Source organism: Nannospalax galili, unplaced genomic scaffold (assembly GCF_000622305.1).
Source record: "Nannospalax galili isolate Female #2095 unplaced genomic scaffold, S.galili_v1.0 scaffold873, whole genome shotgun sequence".
Lineage (NCBI taxonomy): Eukaryota > Metazoa > Chordata > Mammalia > Rodentia > Spalacidae > Nannospalax > Nannospalax galili.
Genome location: NW_008334005.1, coordinates 1,115,861 through 1,131,231, shown reverse-complemented (window position 1 = coordinate 1,131,231; position 15,371 = coordinate 1,115,861). Strand labels below are relative to the sequence as shown.

The 15,371-nt window shown below is 36.7% G+C and overlaps 1 pseudogene; it reads right to left on the bottom strand.

Moving 5' to 3' along the window:
* Positions 1–13,372: 13,372 nt before the first annotated feature.
* Positions 13,373–14,583, bottom strand: LOC103730708 (annotated as a pseudogene).
* Positions 14,584–15,371: the final 788 nt, after the last annotated feature.

Genomic DNA, 15,371 nt, shown 5'->3' with positions numbered 1-15,371 from the left:
AGATCCCATTGCTGAAGAAATCACATACTTAGGCCACAGTACTTGGAGAAACCAAGTTGGTTGGTCTTGGCCATGTAAAGTTTTTAAAGAAGATAGCTTCATTCTAAATGGTTAGAAGTGATTATCATGATCTTTTATTCTGAAATATGGTTCAACTTTTCTGTGTGTTGACATTGCAGTCAAAAATTCCTGGAACCTTTGTGGCTCTTTTCTCATCCATCAAAGTCCCTCCTAGTCTTTATTTCTCTTCAAGACGCAAATCTAATTATTAGGGTTCACTTTATCTTCATGTATGTCCAAGTCATGTCTAATCTCACTTCCTATAGTATTTTATAAAAGGTCTTTATAATTCTAATTTTGTCCCTTTATCAGCAAGTCAGCAGCTAGCAACTAAATGTCACTTCTAAATTTAACTTCTGATCACTGTTGGTTTCTACTGTGGCTTCTTACTGTACTCTGATAACAGCAGAACGACCTCTGCATAAATTGAGATGTCCTCCAGCACCAAAGAGCTATCCAGTAATCCACAAAAGCACCTTCCTTGCACTGTGGACCTTAGTACCATCCACAGGAAAATCCTAGGCACATGTTCATCTTTAACCCATTCAAACTGTTTTCAAACACTTTGGCAAATTTGCTCTGATTGTATAATCGCAGTTGTATTATTACTGTTTCTTTTCAAATACTTCGTTGTGGGTATGAGATCATCTGTTCGACATCTAAACTAAAAATGGATTTACATGTGCTCTTTCTATAGAACTGTACATGTAAAATAATTTTAAAATTGAATTGAACAGATTTTAAGGACAGTTTACAATGAGGAGTCTGTGAAGGGTTATTTCTGAAAATTCATAAGTAACCAGTAAAACATTCTGTTTTATAATTATCGATTGCAACTATTTATTAGTCCTGGTTGGTACTGTTTTGATAATCATTCAACTACCCATTACGTCAGTCACTAACAAAAACATATGATTTTTAAAATGTCTTATACATTATTAAGGTTTACAAAATGTTTTGATAATGGTCATAGATTCATAAAATTGTCCTATTATTCATGTGCTAAAATGTTTTCCAAGTTTAGAATTGAATGGTTTCAGTCATAAATATGAATCATTAGTCAAGAAATGAATTGGCTCCAAAATTACTGTTACTTAATTTAGAGTGTAGGAAGGCAGTACCAACTGGTCTTTGTAAGTTTGAAACAAAAAATAAAATGCTTGACTTTTGAAATTGTATCTATGCTTGTATGCGAAAGAATTTTAAATAAATAACTTCATTGTTCATGTTACTATAAAGAGGCAGCATCTATAGTAAATCCATTTAATATTTCAACTCATTTTTAGACATAAAGGTGATATTGATTCTAAGGGGAAAATATATTTTCTGCAATGTATACAATCTCTCTGCTCAGAAGTCAATTAGTTTGTAGAACGTATTTTTCACCCTGGAAAAAATTCAACTAAGCCAAGGTTTTGATTTTTAGTCTATGTTTTAATATTTATGGCACTGTAGAATGTTTTAAGAGAAGTTATATTTTCTATTTTTTAAAGAATGAACTCTTAGAGCACCGGTTTGCTCTAAAAGGTACAGAACTAAACACTCTAAAATAGTGGAAAGAATGTTCCATTAGGTATATAAAGACCTTCATAGGCAACTGAATTTTCAACAACTAATATAAACTTCTCTAACTATAACTATAAAAGGTAGGCAAATAATAAATATCCTCCATGAAATAGCTGCTGTAGGGGAAAGGAGAATGATACCTTATGAAAGATACACAAAAACATGGATCATTGCTATTATTTTTATGCTTTTTATATACACTAGTGTTAACAAACTGCATTGTTGATTGAAGAGACAAGTCATAGCTCAGAAAAGCAAGAACTCCATAATAAAACATGTTGACAGTCCCTTTCACATTCATACTACACATTATTCTAGAATACCTGTAGGCGACTCCATCTGAATCTTTCCTTTGATTTGATGCCAATATTAAAATTCTCTAAGTGATCCCTGAAAAACTCACTAAGCCATCATAAACAGAATATTGTTATTTTATCTTCTGACATCTATTTATAGGCAAAATTGTTGACATCATGTTCTAAAAGCTATCTATTAGCCATCTGTAAATTTCAGCAACTTATTTAATATTTGAGTCCTCTTAACCTCTTTGCTTTTGAATTTGCCCCCATGTCCTGAAATTTTTCATGCATTCTCAACTTCCAAATATATCATGGTCCTTATTTTATACAATCAACATATCTCTAAATTTAACCTCATGACTGCCCTTCCCTATGATTTCTACTTAGTTCATTTTCTGCATGTCAGGTAATATACCTTTGGTAAAAAATTGCTACTAATTGTTTCTCTGTGTTCTCTATTGTTTATAAATGAATAATTTGTAGGCTATCTCTATTGGTAACAGAATGTTAGGCAGGCAATTTTTGTGTTCAGCACTGTCCTCTACCTGGCTTCCATTTCTACCATGCTTCCAAGTGTCTGAAATTCTTAGTTTTCTACTTATAAATAATTACATACATCGAGGTGAAGATTCCCAGATAATCTCCAGGTCAAGACTTTAGAGATTTGATTACAAAACAGTATCCGTGGTGTTTTAGTCTTCTCTATTTTATTATTTGTAGTTCTTACATCTGGAACTTTTACCTCCAGTTGACTTTGAAAGCTCTCAGTAGCAATCCCCTTGATTGGTCTATTTCTCAAAGTTTTCTCTCTCCTCCCTGTGCCATTACAACTACATAATCTTTTTCTGAGGATTTTATGTTTTGTCCATTTCTGTTGCTTCAAATTTTCACCACAGTTTTTTTTTTTTTGCCATTGAGAATCCTCTGAATGATTTTTCTTTCCAGTTTATTCAGGAATGAATGTCCAACCTGCTATTAAATCTATCTGTTTTTACCACTGTAGACATTATACATTTATCCTCATCTAAGGATCTATAAGACAATAAAATTTATTAGTTTAGACAAGTATGCAAGTTACCACTCATCAAAGAAGCTTCTTGTTTTGAAAGAGACAGAGACTATTCCAGAGTTCCACAACTAGTCACACGCAGAGATGCCCTAGTGTCTGTTAGATGCCCAACCCTAAGTGACACATATACAGAGTCTACTTAAGGGACAAGGGGAAGAGAGAATACTAATTCATCTCTTAACTCTCAACAACAAAGCTCCTTCATGAAACAGAGGACAATAAACACAAAAGGTCACAAATGGCCAAAGCATAGAGAATAAGAGTATGAAGTGTGGGCCTTGGACAAGACTCCTATGTTAAATATCTTTACCCACCCAGGTCTCAGGGACCATTGCAGAAGAAGGAAAGGAAATATTGTAAAACCAGGGAGGGTGCATGACCACAATATGAGACCAAGTATTCAAATGTTCTTTGCCTATGGGAGACATTTCTTATTCAAACCACTGTACTACATCTGGAACCCACAGGCCCATGGTCATCTCATAATGCAAAATATGTTTAGTTTACTTCAAAAATTCTCCATATTCTATAACATCCTCAGCACTTTACATGAGTTCTAAGCCCAAAGTCTCTTCTCAGATGGAAGGTTATCTATTAATTGTGACACTTTGTAAAATCAGCAAAATTAAATTCTTCTAACATACAAAGGCACAGAATATACATGGATACATAACGAGGAAAAACTGGAGCAAAGAAAGACCAAAACCCAGCAATGCAAAGGCAAATTCTTTCCCTCCATGTCTAGTGTCTGGAGATTCAGTTTGAAAAGGCTTGGACAGCTCTGTTCCTGCAGCTTTGTAGCCTGCAACATATTTTTCTCCTGGGCTGGTCCACTCCCAGTATGCTCTCCTTTGTTGATGTCTTACAGATTTGGTGCCTGCGCTGGGTAGCTTTAGATGTCAACTTGACACACCTGGGAAGAGGGAGCTTTAGTTGAAGAATTTCCTGCATTGAATTGGCATGTGGCCATATCTGTGGGGCATTTTCTTGATTGTTGAGTGAGGTGGGAAGGCCCAGCCCACTCTAGGTGGTGCCAGCCCTGCCAGGTGGTCTTGTGTTGTATAAGAAAGCAGGTGAGAGAGCAAGCCAGTAAGCAGCATACCCTCATGGCCTGTGCTCCAAGTTCCTGCCCTGAGTTCCTGCCTTGGCTTTCTGCAGTGATGAACTGTGACCTGGAATGTATAAGATAAAATAAGCCATTTACTCTCCAAGTTGGTTTTGGTCAGTGTTTGTATCACAGCAATTGAAAACATACTAATACATTGTCTCTAAAATCTTGGGCTCTCCACTGCAACACAAAACTTCACCTTCACAGCTTCAGGCAATAGTCTCTTAGGGCTTCATTGCAGGGACTCCAACTCTGCCACATGTTACTCTGAAACCACAAAGGATAGATGCACAACCGCTCAGTCTTGAATCTTTCATGTCTCCAAGGACAGTGCTGTGTGGATGACACTGCCATGTTCAGTTGCCAGAGTAGCAGCAGTTTTTGCATGCTTTATAAGCAGAAAACTCCTTAAACTACTTCTCTGTAAATATTGGAGATTTACCTGGGTGAGTTTCTTGACTAAGGGCACATTTCCTATCTTTCTTTTGCAGAGCAGAGGACTTCTCTTTAAAAGTGATAATCTTAATAATTGCTGCCTCTTGAAATCATATGACTTAAGACAGCATCATACTTCCTAATGCCTTTTTCCTCTCTAAAGTTAACACTTTTCATTTCTTTCTGCCCTTCTTGTTCATTTTTACTGTAGACCTGCATAAGAGTCATCAGTAATGAACGTGCCATAAACTCAACATGGTGCAATCGTTAAATTTACTCCAACAAATAAATTATTCCATTATTTTTAAATTTAGCCTTGACAAAGTCCTCAGGACATGAGCAGACTGAAACCTGATTCATTGCTAAAATGTCACACAAGTAACTTCTAGTCCTAATGACACTTCAGAAATGGACAGGAATATCTAATAGAGAGTCATTAGAACCCAGGTCTTGGGTTTTTAAGATACAGTATGGTGCCTGTAGTGCTGCAGTGGCTTGGTCTAGAAGCTGAAAAAAATTCTTGTTTGTAAATGTACATACATTGAAACACACACCCCCACACAAATGCCTAAACAAGTGTAAGATATGTCCCTTTAACCTCTAATAGTCATCCATTTAGTAGAGATATGCAGAATTTTCATCGTGAAAGGTAGATAGCTTTATCACTGTTTTATCAAGTATAAAAAGAAGGTACTGTGAATTTGAGAGCATCACAGAAGTCAGAATTCCATTATGCACCACTAGCAAATGATCTTTTTTATTGTAAAAATTTTAATTGAATTTTTGTATATTTCATGCAGAACATTTTAATCTTCTTTATACCTCGTTAGCACCCTCCCACTGTGTTTCATGCATTCTGTGATTTCAATTAAGTCAAGTCAGTGTTCCCAGATATCCCTAAGTGAAAGTTCATCCACTGAGGTCTAGTCAGCCTATGTAGAGTCGTCTCTTTAAGATCTCTCTTCCTCACAGATCAGTAATCAGCTGTCAATAGTTCTTCAGCTAATATATGGGCCTGCTGTCCATTTCTACAGTTCTATGCTGGGTTTTTATCTGCTTGAGTTTGCATAGATCTCGTGCATTCTGAACTGCTGCTGTAGGTTCACATGAGCAGGGTCGCAGGAGCCTGTATGGCTGTTTCCATACAGTCATGCATCTCCTCCCTGACACATAATATTTCTGCCCCCTTTTCTGCAATGGTCTCTGAGCCCTAGGTGGGTGGAATTTAATACAGGAGTCTTGTCCGAGGACACATTCTCCACAGAAGACAAGGAAACTCAGGAGGCTCAGGAAGATAATGAAACTTGCAAAGTTTGGTAAGTTGTACACCCAGGACACCCCATGCTTAGGTTTTAAATGCAATAAACATTTGCTAGGCAGGGTAGACTTGCCAGCCAGATCAGCTGCCTACAAGTTGAAGCTGAAGATCCAGAGACCTTGTAATATGTATGTATGAGATTACATGATATTGGGCAGGGGTTGCAGATAGGGGAGGGGATTTAAATTTGTTCAAAATACATTATATGAAATTCAAAAAAAATGGGGCTGGAGAGTTGGCTCAGCAGTTAAGAGCACTGGCTGTTCTTGCAGAGCACCTGGGTTTGGTTCCCAGCACCCACATGGCAACTAACAATTGACTGTAACTCCTGTTCCAGGAGACTGGATACCATTTTCTGACCTCCATGTGCATTGCACAACGTGGGTGCACCTACAAGCAGGCAAAGCACTCCGACAAATAAAATAAAAAAAAATAAAAAAAGTATTTAAAATATTAAATTCACAAAAACTTAATTAAAAAGCTTGAATAAAAGAAAAAACAAAACAAACAAAAAATTCCCTTAAAATGGTACACCAGTGATTGGATCCACCCTGTCTATATCAATGCTGCCATGTTCTTACCAACAGGCAGTTTGTTAAGTGTCTCTTAGTTGGGTATATTGTCTAATAAAATAAAATATCTATATTCCAAAAAAGATACTGAAATGGAATTAAATTTCTCTTTCCTGTTTTTATTTCTAAAAAAAATTACCAAATTTTATTCTTATACTGTTGATCTTTATAATTTTAGTTAGTCTGAAATGTTTACATCTTATAGGAATCAACATTAAATAAGTGACTATTTATATTCCATCCTCATGAGATATGGGGTGGGGGGTGGTACATGTAGGCAATTTCACAACCTCATAGTCTAGATGAAATAATATATATATAATATATATATATTATATATATATCTGCATATTACTATGTACATAATAGGAACTTGGGAGCTGCAAATAAAACACTCCAAATTCTTTCTTTGTTTCCAGGTTTCTGTTGTGTAAATGCATCCTTTAAGGAAAAGAGGTGTTGGGTCTAGAACACACTGGGAAAATGGAGGAGGAGTTGGTACCATCTTGGAAGCAGCAAGCAGCAAGTGAAAGAGACCAAGGGTGGGAGACACATAGCACGTGCATTTCAAATATGGAAGAGGAAAAGCCTGTAAGAATCTGTGTTTTTTAAGTCACCCCCTCTCAAATGCCATATAAACTATGCAAAATCCAAATAGAATATCCTATGTAGGTGTGTCACCTCTGGGCCCTCAGAGGGGGCAGGCAGGAGTCTCCCAAGAAGGGGAAGGGGAAAATTTTGTGAAACAACTGGCACAGTCCAGCAGGATGATTCTGGAAACAACAAACTACAGAAGTTCAGGAAAAGCAAGGAGGTTAGCGATGGTCATATGGGTTATACAATGGATCACAGAATATATAACCAGAATGACGTGGGTCATGCGGACGTGGATAGACTTCAAAGGGGAAAATCCCTGGGCCACAGGTGTCCTATAAATGTAAAATACCTCAGTTCCTTGTATGTGAGAATTCCTTAAAGTTCATAAAGAGACTAGAAAAAAATTTACAAGCCTTGGACACAAAAGAGAAGCCCAGAGAAGAGGTGTGGCCACTTTGCAAAATAAAATATTTGTCTGAAACAATTACAGCTCTACTTGAAGCTGAAGAGACTAAGGAATTACTGACAAATTCAGTCTCAGCCTCAGAGCTTACAAGAGAAAAAATGGGATATTTTAACTTACATAAAGTGAGAGAACAAAGAGTCAATGGACCAAAGAAAAAAGAAAAATAGTAATGAGAAAAGAAACAACCTAAAAATAATAGTAGCTAAATGTGTCCCTCAGATTCAACAACCTTCAATGCAGAGAGAAAAAAGAGTTAACAGTACTGTGGCTAGGAGAAAATACTCCACACTGGAGCTGTTGAAACTAGGAAAGACTTTCAGACAAGCAATCACAAAGCTGCTCACCGTGTGACTCCTGAGGATATGGGACATGGGAGCAAATAATGTCAGTTTAAGTCTTCATAAGCTTCACAGCTGAGTTATATAACCACCCATCTCTCCTTGAGATATAGGCTATTCAACTTAGGCCAATACAGGAGGGAGCAGTCCATAATGGAATGGCTTGTGCTATGTATTAAACATACATGGTAATCACCAATGGAGACCCTCGTGATTAGCAGGGGCTGGGGCACTATAAAAGAGGGACATGCCTTACTGAGTTAACTAGGTATGAGAAAAGCAATATTCAATGCCCAGTTCACTGGGAAAGATAGGGCTGTGTTTACTAGAGATATAAAGGAATGCTTAATTCACCTCGAGAATGGTACAAAGATATAATCTAGGAAACACAAAATTACACAGAGAACACAAACAGCAATCAAAATGACAGCAACCAATACACATCTTTTAATAATAACCTTGAATATCAATGGACTGAAATCCCCAGCCAAAAGACACAGGCTAAGAAAATGGATTAAGAAACAAAATCCATCTTTTTGCTGTCTGCAAGAAACCCAACTCACCTTCAAGGACAGGCACTACCTTAAGGTAAAAGGATGAAAAAGAATACTTCAAGCAAATGGCACTAAGAAACAAGTAGTGGTTGCAATTCTAATATCTGACAAAATAGACTTCAAAATAAAACTAATAACTGATCAAAGGAACAGTTAACCAAGTCCTTAACATATATGCACCAAATTCTGATGCACCAAAATTCATAAAAACAACACTACAGGACTTTAAGGCACAGATTAACACCAACTCCATGATAGTAGGGGACTTCAATACCCCACTGTCTCCATTAGTCAGGTCAACTGGACAAAGAATAAATAGAGAGACATCTGAATTAAATGATACCATACATCAAATGGACCTAACAGACATCTTTTGATCATTCCACCCAAACACCAAAGAATACACTTTCTACTCAGAATCTCATGTAACTTTTTCAAAAATTGACCATATACTGGGCCACAAAACGCACCTCAAATAATACAAAAATAATGAAATAATTTCACTCCTTCTATCGGACCATAAAGCCATAAAGCTCAAAATCAACACTGGACAAAGACCTAGTCACTACATGAATTTGGGGCCATTGAACAACACATTCCTAAACAATGAGAGGGTCAAAGGAGAAATTAAGGAAGAAATAAAAGAATTCCTGGAATTCAATGAAAATGACAATACAACAAAACACAACCTCTGGGACACATTAAAAGCAGTCCTAAGAGGGAAATTTATAGCTCTAAGTACCTACATTAAAAAATTGGAAAGAGGCCAAATAAATGACCTAAGACTGCAACTCAAGGTAGATCAGAAATTAATGAAATAAAAACAAAGAAAACAATACAAAGAATTAATGAATCTAAGAGCTGGTTCTTTGAAAAGCTAAACAAGATAGACAGACCACTAAGCCAGTGAACCAAAAGAAAGAAAGAGCAAATCCAAACCAACAAAAATCAGAGATGAAACAGGAAACATCACAACAGACACCCAAAATATCCAGACCATTATAAGGGAATATTTTAAAAACCTATACATCACTAAATCTGAAAGTATAAAAGAAATGGATGGATATCTGAAATCATGGGAACCTCCAAAGTTAAACAAAGATGAGATCAATAGTTTAAACAGACCCATAACATATAAGAAAATTGAAACACTAGTACAAAGCCTCCCAACTAAAAAAATCCCAGGCCCAGATGGATTTACAGTAGAATTCTACCAGACATTTAAAGAAGACCTCCAACCAATACTACTTAAATTATTCAAAATGATAGAAACAGAGGGAGAACTCCCAAATTCCTTCTATGAAGCCAGCATCACTCTAATACCCAAACCAGGTAAAGACACAACCAAAAAAAGAAAACTATAGGCCTATCTCCTTAATGAAAATAGATGCAAAAATTCTCAACAAAATACTTGCAAACCACATACAGACACTCACCAAAAAGATCATCCACCACGATCAAGTAGGCTTTATCCCAGAGATGAAGGGATGGTTCAATATACACAAGTCAATAAACATCATTAATCATATAAATGGACTCAAAGACAAAGACCACATTGTCATCTCAATAAAAGCAGAAAAGGCTTTTGATAAAATAGAGCATGCATTTATGTTCAAAGTCCTAGAGAGAATTGGAATGGAGGGAACAAAGCTCAATATATTAAAGCTACATACAACAAACCCACAGCCAATATTATTCTAAATGGAGAAAATTGGAAGCATTCCCAATAATTCAGGAACCAGACGATGATGTCCACTATCTCCATTTCTTTTCAACATTGTGCTTGAAACTCTTGCTAGAGCATAAGACAGAAGGAAATTAAAAGAGTACTAATTGGAAAAGAAGAGATCAAACTATCACTTTTTGCAGATGATATGATACTATACCTAAGAGATCCCAACAGTTCCAACAGAAAACTCCTAGAACTGATCAACACTTTCAGTATATTGGCAGGTTATAAAAATCAATCTACAAAAATCAGGAGACTTTATATATACCAATAACATGCAGTTAGAGAAAGAATACAAGGAAATGCTCCCGTTCACAATTGCTGCAAAAAATTAAAACACCTTGGAATAAATCTAATGAAAGACATCAAAGATCTCTACAGTGATTTTTTTTTTTTGTCTTTTTGAAGCAGGGTCTCCCTGTAGCCCCAGCTGTCCTGGAACTCACTATGTAGAGCAGGCTGGTCTTGAACTCACAGAGATCTACCTGCCTCTGCCTCCCAAGTGCTGGGACTAGAGGCATGCACCACCACACCCAGCTTAAAGTAAAAACCTTAAATCATTAAAGAGATTGAGGAAGACACCAGGAGACAGCAGGACCTCCCATGTTCATGGATTGGAAGAATTAATATTGTAAAAATGACCATACTTCCAAAAGCAATATATAGATTCAATGCAATCCCAATCAATATCCCCATGACATACTTCACAGAATTAGAAAAATTCATCCTTAAATTCATATGGAGGCATGAAAGACCCTGGATAGCCAAACCAACACTGAGCACAAAAAGAAATGCTGGGGGAATTACTATACTAAATCTCAAGTATACTACAGAGCCCTAGTCATAAAAACAGCATGGTACTGGGTCAATAACAGACACATAGATCAACGGAACATCATTGAAGATCCAAACCTAAGTACACGCAAATTCAGCCACTTGATATTTGACAAAGGTGCCAAGAACACACAACGGAGGAAAGACAGCATCTTCAAAAAATGGTGTTGGCAAAACTGGATCTCCACCTGTACAAGAATGAACCTAGGTCCTTATCTTTCACCTTGTACAAAAGTAAACTCCAAATGGAACACAGACCTCAATGTGAAACTGGAAACCCTAAAACTATTAGAAGAAAATATTGGCAGTATCTTACAGTATATAGGTGTAGGAACTTCTAAATCAGACAGAAGTTGCTCAGGAATTAAGGTCAGCAATCAATAAGTGGGACCTCCTTAAACTAAAAAGTTTCTGCACAGCAAAAGAAACGATCAAAAAACTGAGGAGAAAACCCACAGAATGGGAAAAAATCTTCACTAGTGACACATATGACAGAGGTTAAACATCCAGAATATATAAAGAACTCAAAAAAAAAAAAAAAACCATATGATCCAATTAAAAGATGGGCTAAAGATCTAAACAGAGAAGAATAGGAGGTAAGAATTGGCTAGGCCGTTAGAGTAAAAAGACCCCAAAGAAAAGTAGCCAGTCTCTTGGCTAAAAGTCAAAATGTTCTTGGGCCTTTTAGTAACATACTCTGTTCCAAAGGCCAAAAATGTCAAAAGTATTTGGGAGCTTGCATGTAATCCTTAAAATATTTTAGGGTTACTTCTTAAGAGGGGGGAATGTTGGAGGGGAGGGAGTGGGCATGGGTTTGATCAAAACACCTTATATGCATGTATGAAATTCTCAATAAAGTTTTTGTAAAAATTAAAAAAAAATCTGGAATAGGGGCTAGAGAAATGGTTCAGTGTTTCAGATCCCTGGCTGCTCTTGCAGAGGCTCCAAGATTGATTTTCAGCAGCCACATGGTAGGTAACAACCATTAGTAACTCAGTTCCAGGGACATCCAACGCCCTCATCTGGGCTCTGCAGGCAGTGCATGACTAGGTGCACTCACCTACATACACACATTACACTCATAGACATAAAATTAAAATAATAAAAAGTAGTTAAAATCTGAAATAGAGCCTTCAGTCAGTAGCACCAGAATTCTGGCAATATAAAAATATAAATTTTCAAAGAAAAAGGCAATTTTTATATGTTTTGCTAGAATATTTGCTAAATATTTCATTTGTTATTTTTATTTTATGTGTATGTTTGTATTGCCTGAATGTAGGTAGGTGCATCTGTGTTGTGCAATCCCTGCAGAGGTCAGAAGAGGGCATTGAACTCCCCCAGAATCTGAGTTAGGATGGTTATTAAATATCCTGTAGGTACTGGGAATTGAACTTGGTTTCTCTGTAAGAGCATCCAGTGCTCTTAACTGCTGAGTCATCCCCAGCCCCCTAGAATATTTTTAATATAAATAATACAAGAGTGGCCTTGAAATCACTCAAGACAGGCCTTGAACTTATGACCTTCCCGAGTTAGCCATCTTATCTGGGATCCTAACAATGTATCCTCAGGTACATCAAGGAGAGTTTTATTAATTTAAATTTTTAAAGGATTGATTAAGTGCAATGAATAACAAAAGTTACTTTAGAAGCTATAAATTTCAACAAAGGAAATATTCAAAATAAAATTTGCATCTTCTACCTATACACCACACGACTAAATATGCAGGCACTGAAGCTGGCTTTATTCTACATCTTCAAATCTTCTGTAAATATGTATTTGTACATAAGCATTCCATGATATCTTATATTTTTAATATTTTAGATCAAATAAAACATTTTAATATAATTTCTCTCAATATGAATGTTTTTAATGTATGACAGATTTTGCTTATTGGCAAAGAAAGGGAGAACTTTTAACAGCTTAATTAATACAGGGCATTGTAGCTGATCCTGTCAGATTAACAAAGTCTCATTTTCAGCATCCATCTAATTGTACAAAGATATACAATACTGGATCTGCATATGCAGTTTCATTTATCAAGTACATTGCTCACTTTAAGCAGTCTTTAAAACATAAATACAAAGGAAATAACTCAAAACTGCATCAAACGATATTATGAATTTGTTATCTGTGGTAATAACACACGCCCAATGAGAACAAAAAGCTGGAAAAGCAGTTATACTTCCTACTTGAGTGAACAGTCAAAACATCAATCATTTTCTGAAAGGACTACTTAAGAACTACTCTGAACTTACTCAGATGTAGCCAAAGTCAGAAGAGAAGATTTGGGGAGAATATTTCCTTTTTGGAGGAGAGTAATCCCTCCAGAATCAGCATGGAAAACAAACATCCTGGTGACTCTAGTGAGAAAAATAATTAATGTAGTCAGTTTCAACACATGAGTTTTTCCCTCAGATGTATTTGGTGTCATTCTTCCAAACCAAGTGTGCTTAATTCTTCTAGTTCATCCAGATCTTCCCCAGTAAACAGATTTTCATCAACAAGAACAGCATCGATGGACCCATTTTCCTGCCCCCCACCTCGGTTTTCCTCTTCCAAATCACTTCTTCCACCATTTTTGGTCTGACCTCCAGAAGCTTCACTTAATTTGTTTTCATCTTTATCTGAAGCATACGTACTGAATCTTTCAAGACTGGCTACAGTAATACCTGTCTCTTCCACCTCTTGGGATTTACAAGCTTAAGTCTTTGTCATTTATACCCACAGAATCACCTACCTCAATACCACCTGCTCTCTGAATCTAACGGGTATCATCTGCTTCCTCATCATCATCATTGACCAGCTCAGAACCGAATTCAAACACCTCAGGCCCACTGATCACCAGCACTTTCCCTGCTTTGAAGTCGGCTTTCCTTCTTTCCGTATCTTGTTCAATCTTTTCTTGTCTTTTTCTTTTCTTCCATGGAAGAAGAGATTCTAGGGTGATTTTGGTAGCATGTGGACCTAAAGCAGAAAGCTCTCTTTCAGTTAGATCTTCTAATGAAATTCATTCTCTTTCTCTTCTTTCTTTTTGTCTTTTTTCCCAAAAATCCAGGATGAAAATGCATGGCGATACATGCAATTGCCCCCCTCCCCCAGGGCACACCCACAACCAGCCATACTGGTTATTTTCAATCAGTTCAAGGAAATGCTTGCATACTATTTGAGTTTTTGTTTTTTTCCTTTTCTGTCTCACTGTGCTTCTTGTTCACTAGTTCTTCCAGCTTCTTCTCAACCCACTTATCCGTAGTATCTTTTCCAAGTTATTCATCTCTTGCATCAATGCAAACACTTCGTTTTTCACATTTTCTCTCCAAACTCAGGTCATGAAAGAACTTACATTTATCTCCTTTAGTACACTGTCCTTGCTTGAAGAATGCACATACCACAGACCTGGGATCTGCACCTTCACTTATTTTTTGTGCAGCAACTACACGTTTGAATTCAGCTTCACTTTGTGCTACCTGGCGTGGATTTTGTTGAACAAACTGAACTTGATGAATGACAGCCTTAATAAACTTCTGTTACTTTGCTCCCTTCTTATTCTTTAGACTGAAAGTTTTGTCCTCAATGATCTTCTTCTTCTTCTGTGCCGCCTTCTTGCTAGTCCCAGCCTGAGCCTGTTTCTTAGGGGGCATCGTGGATTGGGCACCAGGCGACTGAGGCACAGATGGTTACCATCCGGGCGTCCGGCAGCGCCGCAGGAGCAGGAAGACCCAGTCACCGCCGCAGCGCAAGGAAAGCGACTCTCTCATTCCCCACAGGGAAATGGCCTTTGCAACCAATATTAATATATTTTTAAATGAATAGCATTAATAAGTAGATAATTTGTTCTGTTGAGCCATTCATTGAATGGCCGTTTGGTTCCAGAATATTCTCATCTATGGGGAAAAGGCCAGAAAACATCATAGAATAAGCCTGACTGCTCAATAACCAAGAAATTATCTGGTAAATTGGGAAATGAATAATTTAAATTATGAAGCATATTTCTTGATACTTTAGGTGGCATTAAATATCTTCTAGACTCCAAAGTCAGTGAACATAAATGAGGATATTTACATCATCTAAGAAGATATTTCGTGTAATATGTGCATGTTATCAGTCAGTACATGAAATTAGCCCACCATTAAAAAGATATATTTAGAAAAGATGAATAGATACATGGACAGAGTGTACGGCATAACCAGTGAGATTCGCAGCTCATTTGGAATTATTCCTCACACAGTCCCTGACCTGTATCTACAAGCACTAATTGCATCAGCTTAAATTTCACAAGCTTTACATATATTTTAATAATGATTAGACTTAGGTAATTAGAATAAATTAAGTAATTGAACTAAGTAATCAAGTGTTATCTATTAATAATTCAACTTGTCAGGGTACAGAAGTAGAGAAGAACCATTGATTCAGTGTGGATAAAATAATG